Raw genomic sequence first — 19088 nt, 5'->3', positions numbered from 1 at the left:
GTTGATGAGAGCAAACAGCAGGAAGCAGAGCTCTGTGACTGCAGCCATTCTGCTCTGAGGTCTCCTTGTGAGTGTCGTACAAACACTGACACCACCCACCTTATCAGTTCTGTGTCAACACTCATCAGCAGCTTCTCTTCGTGGCTGTAACAACGTGACTTCTTTATCTCATCATCATCATCATCATCATCATCATCAGTGGAAACTTTGAGGCGTTCTGCTCTCTATCAAGTAATCTGTGTCCTTTGGACGTATCTAAAACCACTGAGGCTGTCGTGTCTTCAAACACAGATTATTGAGAGATGTGGTGAAACCACCAGAGACAAGTGTGTGAGACATGGACATAATGTGTGTATGTTTCTACATCTGTGATGGAGAGAGAGATGATCTTAAAGAAATATAATAAATATATCAAAGTGTTCTGGTACCAGGTACACTTATGAACCTCTCTGTGCTCCAACATGATGTTCATTATGGCCGATCCATGACTAGCACACAAGTCCAATAACAGAACAGTGCTTGGGTTCAGATCAGGCAGGCTGTTCCTCCCAGTCACCCCCCTCCAGGTTTCTCCATCATTGCCTACGTGCGGGTTGAAGTCCCCCAGCAGGACTCCAGAGTCCCCAGATGGTGTCCCTTCGAGGACGCCACCCAGGGACTCCAAGAAGAAGTGGTAAAAAGCCGTTATACTTGTATGTTTGCTAACCCCTCTTTGTTGTCTGAGTTGACCCCATCGACCCCTCAACACAGACTTCTGTATCCAAGCCATAAGGAGATTTGTTTGCAGACAAGGTCAGGTAAAACACGTCTGGTTTGACGATGGCACCCTGTTGGTGCTGAGAAAAAACTAAGAAGGGCTTTGTCCACTTTTAGTCAAAGTAAAATCCAGAGTGCCATGATGGAGGGAGCTTCAATCCACCAGGGCAATCTGGACTCACTCCAAAGTCTTCAAATATTGGTGCTTGGGCAGTGACTTGGAACCCCTCACCCCAAACCACATCCTTCTGCTTAACTCCCAACCTGTTCTTCCTCCTGGTGAGTTCTAACTACTTTCTGTGTTCTGAGTTGACCCCATCTCGTAGCTGTGGACGGATGGGGATAAAGCAAAGGGAGGCTGCCTGGATGGTGTGGCCAGAGCAGGAAGAAAAGTCTTTGACCTCACATCCTCAAGGCCTGATGCAGAGACTGTGGCTGAATCCACATGTCAGGACTTTACCACACTTGCAGACTTTCAATCAATCAATCAATCAATCAATCAATTTTATTTATAAAGCCCAATATCACAAATCACAATTTGCCTCACAGGGCTTTACAGCATACGACATCCCTCTGTCCTTATGACCCTCACAGCTGATCAGGAAAAACTCCCCAAAAAAACCCTTTAACGGGGAAAAAACAGTAGAAACCTCAGGAAGAGCAACTGAGGAGGGATCCCTCTTCCAGGACGGACAGACGTGCAATAGATGTCGTACAGAACAGATCAACATGATAAATTAACAGTAATCCATATGACACAATGAGACAGAGAGAGAGAGAGAGAGAGAGAGAGATGCAGGTAATGACAGTAGCTTACAACAACATTAATGAAAGTAATAATATTATATTTCTGGCTACTGTGGTACAATATGTTGAAAGTATGTATTAATATCTGACAGTATACATGTGTGACAATAGTCATATGTGTATAATAACAGTAGAAGTATGACTAATGACTAATGATGGCAGCAGCAGCAGGAGGCATCTGGCAGGACCACGGCAGCAGCACAACCACACACGTCACACTGTCCAGGCACCGCTGTGATATGAGTTAATCTGAGAGACAGTGGAGCACAAAGGCTCCGGAGAAGAAGCCGAGTTAGTGACATCCAGAATGGACGAGTTAGCAAGATGCAGTAATAGAATACGAGAGAGAGAGAGAGAGAGAGAAGGAGAGAGGGAGCCCGGTGTATTATAGGGGGTCCTCCGGCAGACTAGGCCTAAGTCAGCCTAACTAGGGGCTGGTACAGGGCAAGCCTGAGCCAGCCCTAACTATAAGCTTTATCAAAGAGGAAAGTCTTAAGTCTAGTCTTAAATGTGGAGACGGTGTCTGCCTCCCGGACCGTAACAGGAAGATGATTCCACAGGAGAGGAGCCTGATAGCTGAAGGCTCTGGCTCCTGATCTACTTTTGGAGACTTTAGGGACCACGAGTAACCCTGCGTTCTCAGAGCGCAGTGTTCTGGTGGGATAATATGGCACTATGAGCTCTCTAAGATATGACGGAGCTTGACCATTTAGAGCTTTATAAGTTAACAGTAGGATTTTAAATTCAATTCTGGATTTTACAGGGAGCCAGTGCAGAGAAGCTAAAACAGGAGAAATATGATCTTGTTTCTTAGTTCCTGTTAGTACACGTGCTGCTGCATTCTGAATTAGCTGGAGAGTTTTTAAGGACTTACTAGAGCTACCTGATAATAGAGAGTTACAGTAATCCAGCCTTGAGGTAACAAAAGCGTGGACCAATTTTTCTGCATCTTTTCGGGTCAGGATAGGCCTAATTTTCGCAATATTACGCAGATGAAAAAATGCAGTCCGTGAGGTTTGTTTTAAATGAGAATTAAAAGACAAATCTTGATCAAATATTACTCCGAGGTTTCTTACGGTAGTGCTAGAGGCCAGAGCAATGCCATCTAGAGAAACTATGTCATCAGATAAAGAGTCTCTGAGTTGTTTGGGGCCAAGAACAATAACTTCAGTTTTGTCTGAATTTAACATCAGGAAATTGGTGCTCATCCAGGTTTTTATGTCTTTAAGGCAATTATGGAGTTTGGTTAATTGATTACTTTCTTCTGGCTTCATCGATAAATACAACTGAGTATCATCCGCATAACAATGGAAATTTATAGAGTGATTTCTAAGTGTTACCTAAAGGAAGCATATATAGAGTAAATAGGATTGGTCCGAGCACAGAACCTTGCGGAACTCCAAAACAAACTTTAGTACGTAAGGATGATTCATTATGAACGTCAACAAACTGAAAACGATCAGATAAATAAGATTTAAACCAGCTTAGCGCAGAACCTTTTCGGCCAATTAAGTGATCCAGTCTCTGCAGTAGAATTTGTGGGCACCCTGGGAAGTCTTGGAGTGCTGAGGGCTCCAAATCCACAATTCATCCAGTCCAGAAGGTGCCTCAAGCGGACTGTCTGCAGACTTCCAGAGAGTCCACTTGGTGTGCAGACTTCAGCAGACTTCACTGGTTTAATAACCCACAATTCATCATGATACAGACGTGACGTTGTAGGGTTTTTAAATTGCTAAAAAAAAACACCTACGAATGTTGAAAGCAGTTATTAATAATTAGGCCTATTAAAATGCTACTTGAATTGTGTAGTCCAGACATAATATTCAACCACAGGATGATACAGAGATATGTAGAAGTCTGGGCTGTAGAGGGACTGAAAAGGCATTTTATTATTGTATCAGACTGTGCAGTGAAATAGGGTTTAAAAAAATAGAAACAACAAAAGAAGGTTTCTGATGCCAGTGATACACAGTTTATTGAGTTATAGTCCTCATTTACACACATCTGTGTTTGAATATTTCTGGTTTTACATCCACATGTATGGATACATTTTTTTTTCAGTCAGAAAAAAGACTGTACATGGGATTTACATCTTGTTATCTGCAGGGACAGATGAGTTCAGCACTGTTCATCCACTTATATGACATACATATATATATATGAATATGACAGCAGCGATAGTTGAACGTTTCCATGGCGTGTTATACAGACATTTATTTAGTTCACTCACAAAACAACCCTGTACATAAGATTTATATCTTATGATCTGCAGGGACAGATAAACAGACGTCTCGAGGGCTGTCCATCAGTGGCTTGTGGTTTCTGCCCTCGCAGACTTTATGTGATAACGGTAAATTCGTCACACTATGTACAACTGAAGTCAGCCTAAGGCTCAATCCAAATGTCCACCCTCTGGACTCTAGGACTGAGTCCTCACAGACTTCAGCCGTACGTACTGTGTCGAGACTGTTTTACTCGTTGCCATGAAAGTCTTCAAGCGATGATAACAATCATTGTAACTGCTGTCATACACCAATCAGCCAAAACATTAAAACCACTGGTGGCTGAAGTGAACAACATTGCAGTGTTGTGTCCAGTGTTCTGAGAGGAAACTTTTGGTCCTGGCACTCATGTGGATGCCACTTGACATACTCCACCCACCCAAATACTGTTGCACACCGAGTACGTCCCCTCATGGCAACAGCTTTTCCAAATGGCAGTGGCCCCCCAGCAGGACAGTCTCCCATGCTACACTGCAAAAAACTGTTCAGGAATAGACCAAGGAGTGTGGCAAAGAGTTCAAGGCATCAACCTGGCATTCACATTATCCAGAGCCCAATCTGACTGAGCATTCATGGGTCATGCCGGTACCTCAGAGGTACCCCTGATTGATGGTGGGGCCTCCTTGGATTGGACCTGTCTCTGGCCTGATGAGGCATGGACACAGGACCTCTGGGGCGTGTCTGTGGTGTCTGGGACTGGGGACTTCACAGCAGAGCCTTTGAGACCTGTTGGTAACAAGGTGGGGTGCTGGTGTGTTTTTGCAGGGTGGCATGGCACATTGTCCTGCTGGGGGGAGGCACTGCATTCGAGGAGTGTCCTCGAGGAGGACCAAACGTTTCCCAGCAGAAGAATGCGCTGTAACAAAATGATCAACGTTATTTACTTCACTTGTTAGTGGTTTTGAAGTTTTGGCCAGGTTCTGTCTGCTCATCTGTCCCTGCAGATAACAAGCTATAAATCTCGGGGTTGTTTTGACAGTGAGCAGAATAAATGTCTGTGTAACTTACAGACTGCAGACGTTCACATGCAGAGATGGTTCTGAATACGGGCTGAGCTGTGACTGAATAATTTAGGTCAGGCTCTTAGTTACATCACTTCACATCACATCTTCTTTTGTTGCCACCTTTCCAGCCTTTGTATTTGACATCACACCGCACAACCTGTGGCTGCAATAATACGATGCATTCTGAATCCCCTCTGCAGCCTTCTACATATCTGTATCATTATGTTGTTGAATATTATCTCTGGTCTGCATGGTTCAAGAAGTGTTTTAATAGGCTGCTTAGTTATTTTTTTACTGAAAATAAATAAATATCTGCAGTATCACGTCTCATATCATGTGGCACACACTGAACTGTAACATACAAATCCCCCTGTCTCGTTAGTAAGGTGTTTCACCAGCAGAGGTCGCTGTAGACCTCGTGCAACATCCATCACTGCACTTCTCTGTAAACCACAGTCCTAATCTCTCAAAGACTACACTGTGGTTGGACTGTTATTGATCCCTGCACATTTATTATGTTCTGTACACATGACATCTGCTGCACGTCTGTCCGTCCTGAAGAGGGATCCCTCCTCACTTGCTCTTCCTGAAGTTTCTACCGTTTTTTGGGGAGTTTTTCCTGATTAGCTGTGAGGGTCCAAAGGACAGAGGATGTCACGTGCTGTGAGGCAAACTGTGATTAGTGATGTTGGACTTCATAAATAAAATTTAATTGAAGTGTTGTATTCTATTATTGTTGCTGAGGAGGGTCAACCACAGTGCACTTTCATTCACCACATAAATGGACACTGAGGCGGTGTGTTTCTGGTGTCGGTGCAGCAGAGAAAATGTGGGCTAAACCCAGGGTTATGTGTGTGTGGACTTTATTAATATAAATAATAAGCATATCAAATATTGGTTGTTCTCAGAGTTATTGTGTAAGAACAAACACCTGAACCTCTGCCTGGCTTTTCATATTGAGGTGCTCATTAATTAATGTCATTAAGTGGATTTAATAATATTAGAATGAACACATAAAAACTGTTTCATATGGAGCCAAATCTTTAAATCTGGGTCTTTGTGCACATGAAATATGAACAGGTTCTTTTCTTATCAGCTCACCTTTGTTAATTTATTATATATTTATATTTGGTGTAGGTCGACCAAGTCAACATTTCCTCACGAGCCAAAAGCACTTTTACAGTTGATCACTTCCAAGTGTTTATCGGGTTAGCAAATATGGATTTGACTTAATGTGAATAAACATTGTGCTTTGTGAGAGTGAGGAGGTGCTGAATGTGTTGTGGCTGCAACCATGTGTCCGTCTCCTTGAAGTTATGTGTTAAATTATTCCATAACCTGAGATGAAGGTTACGATATTGTAACCTTAGTTCTATTGGCACAGGCAGAGTCCAGTAGAGGGCTCTGCCTGTGCCAATAGAACTGGGCTAAGTGCCTTAAACATCCCTAATTAACCTATGGCTAAGCCACGCCCCCTCCACTCACTCGGACAAACTATCAACATTCAGTGAGCGGCGCTATGGCAGGTGTCACAGTACACGGCATTTCACAGGAGGCAACTGATGATTTTTGGAGACATAACGATCAGATGTCATTGAGAAGTAACCAAAAGGGCCTAAACTACGCATTGGAGGGATATATTCATCATTTTATTGTTGAGAAGGTCGATGAAAAGCTTAAATTACAAGCCAAAATTTACAGGTCACAGTGTACGCTTGTGAACCGCATCTGGTTGCCGTCACCATCAAAGACAACAAGTTAAAGTGCCACTGAAGTTAAGGTTTTTGGCTCAGAATATGAGAAAAGGATAACGGCCTTTTTACCATCTTTACCAAGAGTGTCTCTCCGTTAGTTTGGTGCTACAGTATTTACACTGAATCATTCAGCATAACGTTTGCCAACCTTTGTTATCTCTGCCATTACAGATAAGTTAATGAAGCTAAGCTCCAGAAGTTAACGTTAGCTTAACTAGAGCCCTTTGGACAACAGCTAACAATGATGTACGATCACCAAAGTACAAAACTAGAACAAAATAGGCTAATGAACTCCCAGCAAACAAGGTGACATGATGAACAACGCAGCTAGGAGCTAACGTTAGGCTAACTTTAGCTAACGTTAGCTAGAGATGTTAAAGATAACTTTATATTTCTTTCCAGCAAAGTGACAATATGTTGCCTCAAACACAATGTTGACTTACCTTAGAACAGATGTAGACATCATTGTTAATCTTATTCACGTTGAGTTGATGTTGTGGTCTAACGTTACCACACAACTTTATCCAAAGGAGACACTTTTCTCGCTTGAGATGTGGTTTAAAGTGTAAAAAATACACCTGGTCGCCCAGCCTCTCAGGATACCTTGTGTCAGAGTTGCATGTACCCCATGCACACCGTTTGACCATTTTTAAACTTCAAATCTCAGAAAAAGCTCATAAAACCCAACAAACTGACTTTCTGTAATGCATTTCAATGGACGTCCAGGCAGAGGATGTCCCAGTATATGGGAATGGCTATACGCACTGTGATTGGCTCATCGCGTTTGAGGGCGGGGCTTAGCCATAGGTCAATTCAAAACCTTGAGCTGACCCTTTAATATGTCACATGGTGCTGCCCGTCTTTAAAACGGTTTAGTACAAAGCTGACCATCCCAGAGTGTGGCTCTATCTCTAAACCTTTGGATTCAGTGATCAGACATTTTCCATCCCCTTTAAATCCCCATCCATCACAGACATCACGACCAGCGTGGAGCAACAAGTGTCCCATCATCCCTGCCTGACACCAGGTGTGCTCACTGGAGAATTCCTCCCCTTTGGCGAGTTATGGGGGACAGGCAGAGGAGGACGACAGACAAGAGGAACCACTGACGTTAAGAACAGTGTCGATCTGTACACAGTACGGTGCTGTGTATATCTTCAAGTCTGAACATGTCAGGTTCATGTTAAGCTGTAGATTCAGCCTGGGAGATATGCAGACTTTGGTGACGAGTTGCGGCTTGTTGCCATATTTGTCACATCCCCAAAGACTCTGAGGAATTCGACGGTGTCTCCAACTTCCACAGGATGTGTCAGAGCAGCTGGGACATGAGACACACAGAGGAAGGGAGGCCTCTGTGTGTCTCTATAATTTGAGGATTCCAGTGAAGATGTCATTCTTGTTCTGAGACGACAATAGGTGGCATTATATTAAAGATCATTTCAATAAATATCAATTATAGCATGCAACCAAACGAGAGCTTTTTATTTATTTATTTTTGTAGCCATTTCAGGATCTATAACACCAGATAGGAAACATATCCAGCTAATGAGAAGTCTTTAAGGGACTGTTCTTTACTCGTCAGGGGAGTTAGTGGCTCGGTGTGATTTTTTTATTTTCCCTGAAGCTACAAATATTTTGTGATAGGCTGAAAATCATGACCCTCCCTCCACCATAAATGAGTTATTAGACGTTTAAAACTTTGATGTTTTAAAGTTTAAAGTTAAAAGTTGAAGACAAAATCCTGAATTTGAAAAAGCTTAATTTTTTTACTCTTGTCGTGCAAACAGTTTATTTTTGTAGAAATTTTGAGTGAGACGTAGAATAAAGTCAATTTGATGAAATATCATTATTTTAAGCTCAAGCTTGGTTACTTTGTTTTTTTTTTCTACCTGAAGTGTTTGTCACACATGATGTGTCCAGGGATCATTTTGTGATAAATGGTGTCATTTTGACGATTAAAAAAACCCTGTTTATAAATAAAAAATAAATACAAACTACAGCCATTAAAACGTGTATGCCGCTCCACTAAGCCAAAATAAAAAAAACAAAAGCCCCTCTCCAGAGCTTGAAAAATTATTTGACAAATTATTTGACACCAAGCATTCGGCATTCACGCTCAGGTCACATGACTCTGCAGTGGTCAAAAATAGTGGCAGCTCTCTGAGGCCTCTCTCAACCCTTAGGGACTGTTCATTATTTATTCTTGGCGGTGTGTGCAAAAAGGGGGAGGCAGGTCAAATAATTTTTTAAGCACTAAGGAGGGACTAATGGTTTTTATTTTGGCTTAAGGAAGGGGCACGCAGATATAAATGCCAATTTCTAAAGCCACCAAACCTGCGAGCACGTGTGGAAGCCATGTTGTCCTTTTAAAACAATCACCAAAATGACCCCATGTATCTCAGACAGAAACTGTACAAACAGAAATTATCATTGGATTTTTACATTTCTGGCGGTCCTTGAATGCATCGTGTGCAATTAATGCCTCTGTCATAGGGCAAAACAAATTCTAAGCTCACAAGTGATATTTCATCAAAGTCACTTTATTCTATGTCCCATACTTTCAAATGTTTAAGGGGAAGTTTCAAAGAGGGAGGGTCACACACTCTCCTCAAATCACTCAGGGAGGCTCAAGGACAAATATAAAAAAATATATTTAAAAAAGTAAGTACAGAACAGTCCCTTGAAGGCGTGAAACTGTTTCGTCCCCCCTGCACAGGGATTCATCTCTTACCACAGTGGTGTGAGTGACGTACACCAACAAAGGGTCATCAGGGTACCAAAAACAAGAAAAGAGAGAAAGGAAGAAAGCAAAGTGACTTTGTAAAACAATTTCAAAAGGAGCGTGAGAGACATATGAATCAAGAGAGGAGGGGGGCCCACAGAGACTGCTGATGCATGGGGCCCAGAGTTTGGTGCTACGCCCCTGTGTGTGTGGAAGTACATGGCAGCCTGCTGGAGGGCTCAGTGCTCCTCCTGTTCCTCCTCACACAAAGGAGCAGATAGCGGTCCTGCTGCTGGGTTGATGCCCTTCTACGGCCCTGTGCAGCTCTCCTGGTGTAACAGCCGGTCTCCTGGTATCTGGTATCAACCTGACTGGGCTGCAGGTGCCGCCTCATGCTACCAGTAGTGACAAGGACACTAGCAGAAGACAAAACTAGGGAAGAATCAGTGAGGAAGGATAAGGAGAGAGCAGCTGTCTGTGGACACCACATGTAAAACCATTTCCTGTTTGTCTCTTTGATTTGACCCAAAGCAGCTGAAACTGATTCACAATCACTTCCTTCTTTACTGAATGGAGCCGTATTCACAAACATCCTGAGAATCCTCTCACAGAGCTCCTGACTCAGCCTAAAGGTGCGGACACACCAAACCGACATCAAAGAACTAGCAGCAACGAAAGCCAACTGTTGTGTCGTCTACGTCGCCTCACGTCACCCTGTGTCAGTTGCATTTGAACACACCACACGGACTACATCCGACGGCCAAGTAGCACGTACGTTCTGCGCCTGTGTGAGAGAGAGCGGAGTGAGAGAGTGGTACATCCTGTCAGCCGAGGGGTTTCCTATCTGTGCAGCCGAGCACCGCAGCACCTCCACGGACTATTACATCCAGACGGTCCCGGTGTTTCCTCCGCAGGCTCCACTTCACTCAGCTGCCCGATAAACCCGCTGCTCCTTCCCACTTTAACCTGAATAACAAACCAGGGCTCGGTGCTCCGGTTGGATCCAAACGGAGAGCCGGGGCTAGCTCAGAGACTAGCGGAGGCTAACAGCGGGTCTGTGGGGCAGCTGAGTGAAGTGGAGCCTGAGGAGGAAGCACCGGTTAGCCCCGGTTTCACTACAGGCAGATTCACTCGCTACAGGGGCGAGGAAATAAAACCTGAACAGCCAATCAGAGTGATCTCTCTCACCAACAAGCTCTGCCGCCGATTCAACATGCTCAATCAGCTGAAAAGCCACCGACGCCGAAATGCTGACGGTGCGGGACACACCGCAGAAACTAGGCCGACAGACGCTCACCGACGGCCCACCGACAGTTGCTAGCTAACAGTAACGCCAACGGGTCGGGCAAGAACAGCTGATGATGCAACCACGAAAACGTTTGAAGACCGTTCAGTTTGGCTGATGTGGTCTTCTTGGGACGTGGTCAACGTCGTCCATCAAAGGCTGCGTCCATCAAAGGCTGCAGCCCCTGAACTGAGACGCAGCTTTTGTCTTTCTGCCATTTTCTCCTCTTTTCTAAGAATGTCGGTAGAGTTGCATCACTGGGAGCGACTCTCTGTGCCAGGAGGCTTTGTGAAGTTTACCTGACGTGGAGCTCCACCGTGGGGCCCCTTCACATACCTTCATTTAAGTTCATATTCACACAAGCTACAGTTCAGAGATCATAGAAATGTGGGTTACAGAAACATAAGCTTTCACCTGTCACCATGATGAAGATTAGAACACTTCAGTGAAGCAGAGGAGTCATTTCTCCTCCCCTCCCCTCCCCATGTGACCCGGCCGGCCCACCCAGCCCTCCCCCTGTCCCGATCCGCCCTCCCTGCCCCTGCTCGTGCTCCCTGCTCCTGATCCTGCTCCTGCTCGGCTCCGGCGTGCAGCGATGCTGTAGATGCGGCAGACCGGAGCAGACAGCGGTTGATCCTAAATGCAGCAGCCGGGGAGGAGGATCACATCATCCTGACACACAGCGCGGAGGACAAACACACTTGGTCAGACAGCAGCAGTCAGAGTAAGCTCCTCACTCCTCCTCTGCTCCTCTGCTCCTCTCTTTATCTGACAGCTGTTACTTTCTGATCATGACTCATCTGTGGCTGCTGTGGCCCACTCACACTCAGGCTGCTCTGTGGCTGAACGCAGTCCTTTAACCCTTTGAGACCTGCAGCGACATCACTTTACCTGAGCTGCTTCAGACGCAGACACATGGGGAGAAGGCAACGAGCAACTTGGTGAGAAATGTCACACCTACTGAAAACAATTAATAGATTTAGATTTTTTATTAATATTATTATTATCAAAAAAGTTTGGGACAAACTACATTTACAATTATCATTATTATTGCATTTTAAAGTGATGTCACACATTTACTGTCATTTTTAAGCAGGTCATTTGTTTGTTTTTAACTTTATTTTCACTAATTTGTTGCAGTTTTTTGGGTCATTTCTTCTGTCGCTGCTCGCTGCCTTGTGCCGATGTTTTAAAAGAAATCATTTGCTGTCAGGTTTCAGATTAAAGGGGGACAAGCAGCTCCCTGCCACACACCCTGCATTAAACTGCAGCGTGTTAAAGTCAAGTAAAGAGCACCAACATGGGAACAAGTCCATTAGAAGACACCTGAAATGTGTTTTAACATCAGGGCCTACGATGAACGTTAATCTAGTCCTGTTGGTAAATTAAAAATATGATTTACACTTCAGTTAGTTTAAGTTGTGCATCAGTCTATAGGCTGATATCAGGCTGTGTTTACACGTTAAAATAAACTGTCCAGTAAATTTACTTATTTGAAATAATTTGGCCGACAGAAATGATCGACTGACCCACTGTCCACTAAATTACTTTTGACATCTGTATCTACAGCTGATAATATCTGACTCATGGACTCAGTATATCCCCACCTTCCTTTTTACACTAAATCCATTGTTGAGTTAACATTTAATGGCCCTTTAAAGGGGAACACCACCACACCTCAGAGCTCCAATATGCAGTTTCCATGGCCGAGGAGAGTTTGATCAGTATGTGCGAACATGGGCTGCTCTGTGTCTGCCAGCAACCACAGAGGCTCAAACCTGTGATGGAGCTGCTCCACAGATAGAGACTTTATATCATCGTGTTCTCAGCTGGGGAACAGAACGTGTCCCCACGTACTCAGGACGTGCTCACATGGGCCTTTTCCACTGTCACTTTTGGCCGTGCCGAGTCAAGCCATGCCGCGTCCCCCTTAAACAAGCATGTGTGTTGTGAGACAGAGACAGGTGTCTTTAAAAGTCTCTGTGTTCAGCTCTCAGTGCGTCTGTAGCTTCTGACTGAATCTCTGTGGTTTGGAGTTTAGTTTCTCTCCTGCGTCCTGTTTTTTCTTTACATATCTGCTTTATTTCACTGTTTCATGTTCACTATCAGCCATGTTAGAAGTTGTGTGAAGCTGCTGCTCAAAAACTCAACATTTTCTCATTTTGCTGCTTCACAATAAAAGTTTATACATAACAAAATAACAGGGGACTTTTATTGTGAAGAATCTTTTTAGAAATGAAATATGTTATTTCTGAATTAGCAGAACTGTGTCAGCAGCTTTTCTTTAATAAAGACAAGTCTAATAATACGGCAGGGAGGAAGAGTGAAAGCAGAAACAGCCACAGTGAGATGATGATGATGATGATAATGACCACAAAGAGCTGCAGACAAACAGCTCACCTCCAACAGGTAAACTTCCTTTACCTGCCCTGCTGCGGAAAAACGCCTGCAGCAACAATAACAGGGACTTTTGCCGCGGATCAGCCCGCTGCTTTTAAACGTCATCAGTTAAAGACACACCTTCAAGCAGGTAGACCTGTTGTCATGGAGACACAAGCCCCTGCTGTGCTGGGCTGACGACCCAAACCAAACCAAACCAAACCAAACCAAACCAAACCAGCCCATGACTGTGGAAAAGTGGTATCAGTGTCATCTAGAACATCTTTCACCATTCACTGACTATAGAGCAGCTCCAGTCTTTTAAAGGGATAGTGCACCCAAAAATGAAAATTCAGCCATTATCTACTCACCCATATGCCGAGGGAGGCTCAGGTGAAGTTTTAGAGTCCTCACATCACTTGCAGAGATCCAAGGGGAGAGGAGGTAGCAACACAACTCCACCTAATGGAGGCTGACGGCGCCCCAGATTCAACATAATTGAAACCACAAAATATCTCCATACTGCTCGTCCGTAGTGATCCAACACAAATGTCTAAAAGGATAAAATGATGAAGGTCAAAGGTCAGCTTGACTGTGACATCATCATGTTTTAACGTCATTTCTCAGGAACAGAAGGGGAGACATTTGGTCAGATACTGAATTGTATTTTGAAACTGTGCTGATTGTATAGATCTTCTGTGTGTGAAGCATCCATGTTTTCACTGACATGGATGGAGACTGTAGCCCTTTTTAGATAGTAATTGTGCAAATCTGCAGGAAAGCCCAATCAGTCTTTTTTCAGCAAAATGCCGCCTACCTACTTTTGTTTATACAGAATGTGCCTTTTTCGGGGCAATGGGGGGCGTGAGCAAGTAACAAAACGTGTAGCTCAGCGTGTGACGTAAACAGTGACGTGGGAGGGAAGCCGCGGCTGGTCAGTCCTTCGGTGATTCTCTCGTAAGTCGGCCCGTTCTTCACCGTCCCCGTCATCTGACGGTTAATGGCCTCTTCGTTTGCGAGGACAAGGAGGGCGCACAATTCCTTGTCTCCCCAGTTGCTCATCTTTACAGTGTCTGTCAGGTTTGTGTTTCCCTCTTGCTACTAGCTGCTCGCTAATTCCTGCTATCAGCTGTTTCCTGTTTATCCACCGCCAGTGGCTCGCACGTGCGACGTCATCAACAGCTCCTCCCGTTGCGGAAGGCCGCCTCGGTCTGTTTAAACTAAAAGGGTTCCGCCAATATGTCTACCCTACGAGGAGGAAAATTAGGCGCCTTGGATCAACTCGCCAATCCGGCTCTGTGTGTCTAAACGCTCGCAGCTTGCCGGCAAAACGGCCCAACATTCGCTGAAAATCTGGCAGTGTAAAAGGGGCTATAGAGACACTGGACTGGTGGGCGGAGTCATACAACCACGGGGCGGTGATTGTAGTTTACACACACACTGTAGTTTAGTCTCTGACCTGTCAGCTGAGACAGTTTCCTAGAGTACATTATTATCAAGTCGCCCCCCCCGTGTCAGTGCTGTCGCAGCTTACAGAGCCTCTGTGGGCTGTAGTTGTTACGAGGAATGTTCATGAGCCTGTCGGGTTTTTTTTTTCAGTGACTTAACTCTCATTCTTCCAAAGTCATGGGAGAGCAGGCTGCTAACCCACTGCTCTGGGTCTTAACATCCTCATGTTCAGCCCTCTCCTGTTGTGTAAGAACAGTCAGCGAGGCTGCTGTTCACTGGTGGAGCAGTCAGATCCTATCTGAAGGTTAACCCTTTAAAATGAAGGACCTCCTGCAGATGGTAGCAGGATCCTGTTTAAATTATTAAATTATGCCAGAGTCTCCTGTGAACTTCCTGTAGGAGATCTGTGTTTGCATGATCCTGTATAAAATAATGTACAGGATTGGAGTGTTACAACATATTCTCTTTATGTTTCTGGATCAAAATGTTTTGTGTGTTTTTATTTTGTAAAATCTGATGAAAAAAAAAAGATTTCTGATTTCTGTATTACTTTTTTTAAATGGCACAATTTCAATACTTTCTCAGATTGTTCTGGTTTATTGACTCACAGAAACTTTTAGCTCAGGTTGCACAGAGTTTAGAGACATGATGTATTTGAAGAAACTCTAAGAAATGACATCACAATAAGCCAAATAGGCACTGGAGGAATGTGTCAGAGGCTGCAGCAGACACTTCCTGCTCTTGTGTGCGAGCCGTTGCTTTAACTCAACGTTAGCATTCAGCTGACACAACAGCACTCATTCATGCAGCGCATACAGTGTTTAGGCAGCAGCCTGTGAGTCATCTCAGCATGTTTACAGGTACTCATTACCTCCAGCTTCAACCAGCACAGAACGTACATTCTCATTTCTGTTCAGGAGTGAGGACGGAGCAGATCGGCCATGTTGTTTGTGACTTTAGGAATTTACTGAAATATATAAAGTAAAAATTAAACCTTAAAGTGAGGATGATGTCAGCTGTGTAATTAGTATGTCAGTGACGTAATACTTTGAGGTGGCAGTAGCTCAGTGTGTGTATACGACAACAGACTAAAGTATATCTTCATCGTCGTTTCCTGGTCAGGTGGTGTGAGCGGGTTTGGGAACCATGTTTTACAAATCTGTGGTAAAATAAATACAAAATACAGCCATCTGATTAAAAAAAACCCCAAACGTAACGTTTAGCCAACACACACACATGGTTATGTTTAGGAAAAAAGAACAGGGTTTGGCTTTACAGTCTTTCGGGTTAAGGTTGGTGTTGGACCGATCCGCCTCCCGCCTGCCCCACTCGGACTTTCACCACTTTTTTTTTTTTTTTTTTGAAGATACTTTTTGGGCCATTTTAGCCTTTAATAGACAGGACAGGTAAGTGTGAAGGAGGGAGAGAGAGAGAGAGGATGACATGCAGCAAAGGGCCACAGGCTGGATTCGAACCCGGGCCGCTGCAGCAACAGCCTTGTACATGGGGCGCCTGCTCTACCACTAAGCCACCGACGCCCCAGACTTTCACCACTTTAACTTTCGTCCTTGTCCCGCCGCATTTCCCTCTGACGCCACTGGGCGCCTTTAAACTAAAACAGCAATTGGCTGCGTATCATGCTAACATTAAAGGATGCTTTTTTTTCATTGGTTTCTGACGCCGCAAGTCGCTGCCCAAGTGCCGATTTCCACGTCTTCGGAGTGAGACCGGGCTCACCTTGTAGGAACTTTCCAGCTCCTTATATTAAGTCTTTACTGGCCGTGTTTAAAACTAACACTGTCTTGTGACGTATCGTACCACAGTGACAGGTGCCGTCCAGCCACGCTGTGAACTGATGCCGCCCATCTCCGTATCACACAGGCTCGTGCCAACCCGCAAAAGGTTCCCTGTTACAAAGTGACACCACCTGGCAGCGTATCATACCAACATGAAAGGTGACTTTGACAAACTACTCCTACTTGAGAGTGGTATCAGTCTTCTCATCTAACTCTTGGCAATGAAGCAAATGATTTCCCAAAACTATTTCTTAGCCCTTGACAGAGGCGATGTGAGCGCTGGGCTCTCTGTAAGATACGGTTAGCATTAGACCAGGGCTCAGCGGTGCATCTAAATGATGGTGGGTGTTTGATTTTATTTCATAGTGTTGTTACGTGCTGTAAACCAGAGAGCATCAGCCAAATGTGGCTTTTAGTCTTATTTTTGGAGAAAATCTATAGATTAGACGTCTGTTCAAAGTTCATTCCAGTTGGAGCAGGCAGTTAGCATGATTACTTTGATGTCTCCATTTAGCTGTGGGGAACTGAACACTTTATTTGACTCTAATTGGCCTTTAATCCGGCTCTATTTGGGGCATCAAGCCTTTGAGTCAGATACAAAAGTAACAGTGGTACAGTAGATAATCTGAGGCACTGAGGTCACTGAGTTCTCTGCCTCTCTCCTCTCCCCTCGTTGGACCTTCCATCCCGTCCTCTCCAGGTTGACTCGTGACATGTTGGCATACGAAACATGTCTCTCTGTTTCCCTGCCTCTCATCAGGACCATTTGACACCCAGAAAAGATTTTTCTTTGGCCTGTCTCTCCCTGCTGTCAGTGAAATGTGTCTGCGTGGAGGTGTGATGTGGAGGGCAAGTGAAGGAGCAGTCGATTCCCATACATTAGTTGGGCTTGGTGCTTGGTAGTGTACCTGAGTCTGCAGATTTTTTCCCAAGCTGTTAACGCCGGGCCCCTCCTGCTCTGAGCAGATCAAGGGTAGAAAAGAAAGTTGATTTTAATCCACAAGGGGATTAAGAACCCCATGAGTGATTAAATGAGACTTCTGTCTCAAAAAGGACAAATTACTGTACCACCTCAGACTTGGGAACCGATTTTACAGTGGTCTGTGCTGCAAGTAGATTAGACGTATCTCTGTTTCGATGATCAGTAATCACCTCGCGATCACAGGGGAGGTTGCATATTTCTACTTCTTAGAGTCCTGCCAGGACAATGGACGTGGATTTTGTCTGATGTTGATTATACCTAAGCTATCTTTTCCCAGGAAACGTATAGACCTTCCCACTGAAGCTGGACAAAGAACGAACCATCACCAGCAGTTCAGTAAATGTGTGAACAAATCCTCAACACCAAATCTTCAAAAGTCTCCCAAAGCTGGACTGACTCCACCAGGGGTCAGAAACTAAAGAGACATTTTGACCACAAAAAGGGAAGAAAAAATCTGTATGTCAGCATGTGACACACGGCACCTTTATTCCTGGTTAAACCTAGATATGTAGAAAGCCACAGAAATGATCAGGATGTGGTAACTCTGGTGCCAGTAGACGTCTCCTGAGGTATTAACCTTATTAACAGTGCACATACAGTGAAGTAGGTCTGCAACTTTGGTTTTATTATTAAGTGATCTGTTTCCCACGAGTCCAGAGATATTCAGTTTACTCAAATATCCTCTGACTGAAGAAGCTACAGCCACAAACGCTGGGCCCATAAACACTTTTTCCCATAGACTTACATCGGTAAAGAAATGTCTGTAAATCAGTGGATCATTTTTTTGAGCATCATTACCCCCGTAAAACGCTTCCTGGTCTCACTCTAAAGTCCTCGTAACTTGGCCCTCGATCAGTGACTGGTGCTGATGGTTTCAGTAAAATGAACTGAACAATTAAATTGTGGAGAATATAATTAAGCTAACGATGTTTAAACATTTACATCTCTATGTGTGATCTAAGCTAACGAACATTAGCTCCAGTGGGTAACTAACAACCTGTTTTATACATCCAAAGAACTTCTATAAAAATGAACTGCTTGGCAACCAGACCAGGCCTCATTTATAAAAGAGTGCTTAGGATTCATACTAAAAGTTGACGTGCGCCCAAAAGCTGAAAATGGCGTGCACCAAAAAATAATCTGATTTATAAAACCGTGCGCACGCACATTTGCACATAATGTTCTCTTTATAAATCACAGACCTCCTGGAGTTGTGCGCACCCAGATCCGCCTCATATTCCACCCTCTACACGCCCTAGTTCAACCATAAATGGTCATGCAAATCACCTCATGAATGCAATCTGCATATAAATAAGCCGGCATGCGAGTGTTCTGTCGTTGTGAGTCACGGCGACAGGTGTGAGAAACGAACCAAAAAACGGAATTTCTCCGAGACCGAGCTCGAGACCCTTTAACGGGAGGTGGAGGACTGAAGAAAGATTTTATTTGGTGGCCATCAGCAGCGGGATCACTAATAAAATAAAGCAAGAAAAGTGGCAACACATCAATGCTGCTGATGCTGTCAGCTGTGTCTGTGGGACTGCATGGACAGTGACATTTTGCACAATTACGCACGAGGGTCACCACAGTATCTATATGTTTATGGCAATTAGTCTGATCAGACTCCCGGCCTGAATTACAGCATGAACCAGTGTTATCCCTGTCCCAAAATACAACGTGTAATTTGAAATACAATTCAAAGATGAAAGTGTAATAGGCGAACACGTTTCTTCATGATGATTTCTTCTAAGTAGGGCTGATGAAATGAGTGTAACGGTTGTGCTTAATGGCTGGATTTCAAGACATGATAAATGCACTGGAAATATTTAGCTAAATAAATAAATATATTCCATGCAGTCGCGCCGTCCTCTC

General features: G+C 44.2%; 1 protein-coding gene across 1 annotated transcript in view; it reads left to right on the top strand.

The window, feature by feature from the left end:
- The first annotated feature begins 11212 nt into the window (after positions 1 to 11212).
- The window catches only part of LOC117260076 (ATP-binding cassette sub-family G member 4-like), a 29905-nt gene continuing 22029 nt past the window's right edge, over positions 11213 to 19088 (top strand). Inside the window, exon 1 of the mRNA XM_033631953.2 lies at positions 11213 to 11334. The gene's annotated coding sequence lies outside the window, so the exon portion shown is untranslated. The remainder of the gene's footprint in view (positions 11335 to 19088) is intronic.

The sequence above is a fragment of the Epinephelus lanceolatus genome, chromosome 4, assembly GCF_041903045.1.
Source record: "Epinephelus lanceolatus isolate andai-2023 chromosome 4, ASM4190304v1, whole genome shotgun sequence".
NCBI classification, from domain to species: Eukaryota; Metazoa; Chordata; class Actinopteri; order Perciformes; family Serranidae; genus Epinephelus; species Epinephelus lanceolatus.
The sequence above is the reverse complement of the archived record's forward strand: the minus strand, read 5'-3'. Positions and strand labels throughout refer to the sequence as shown.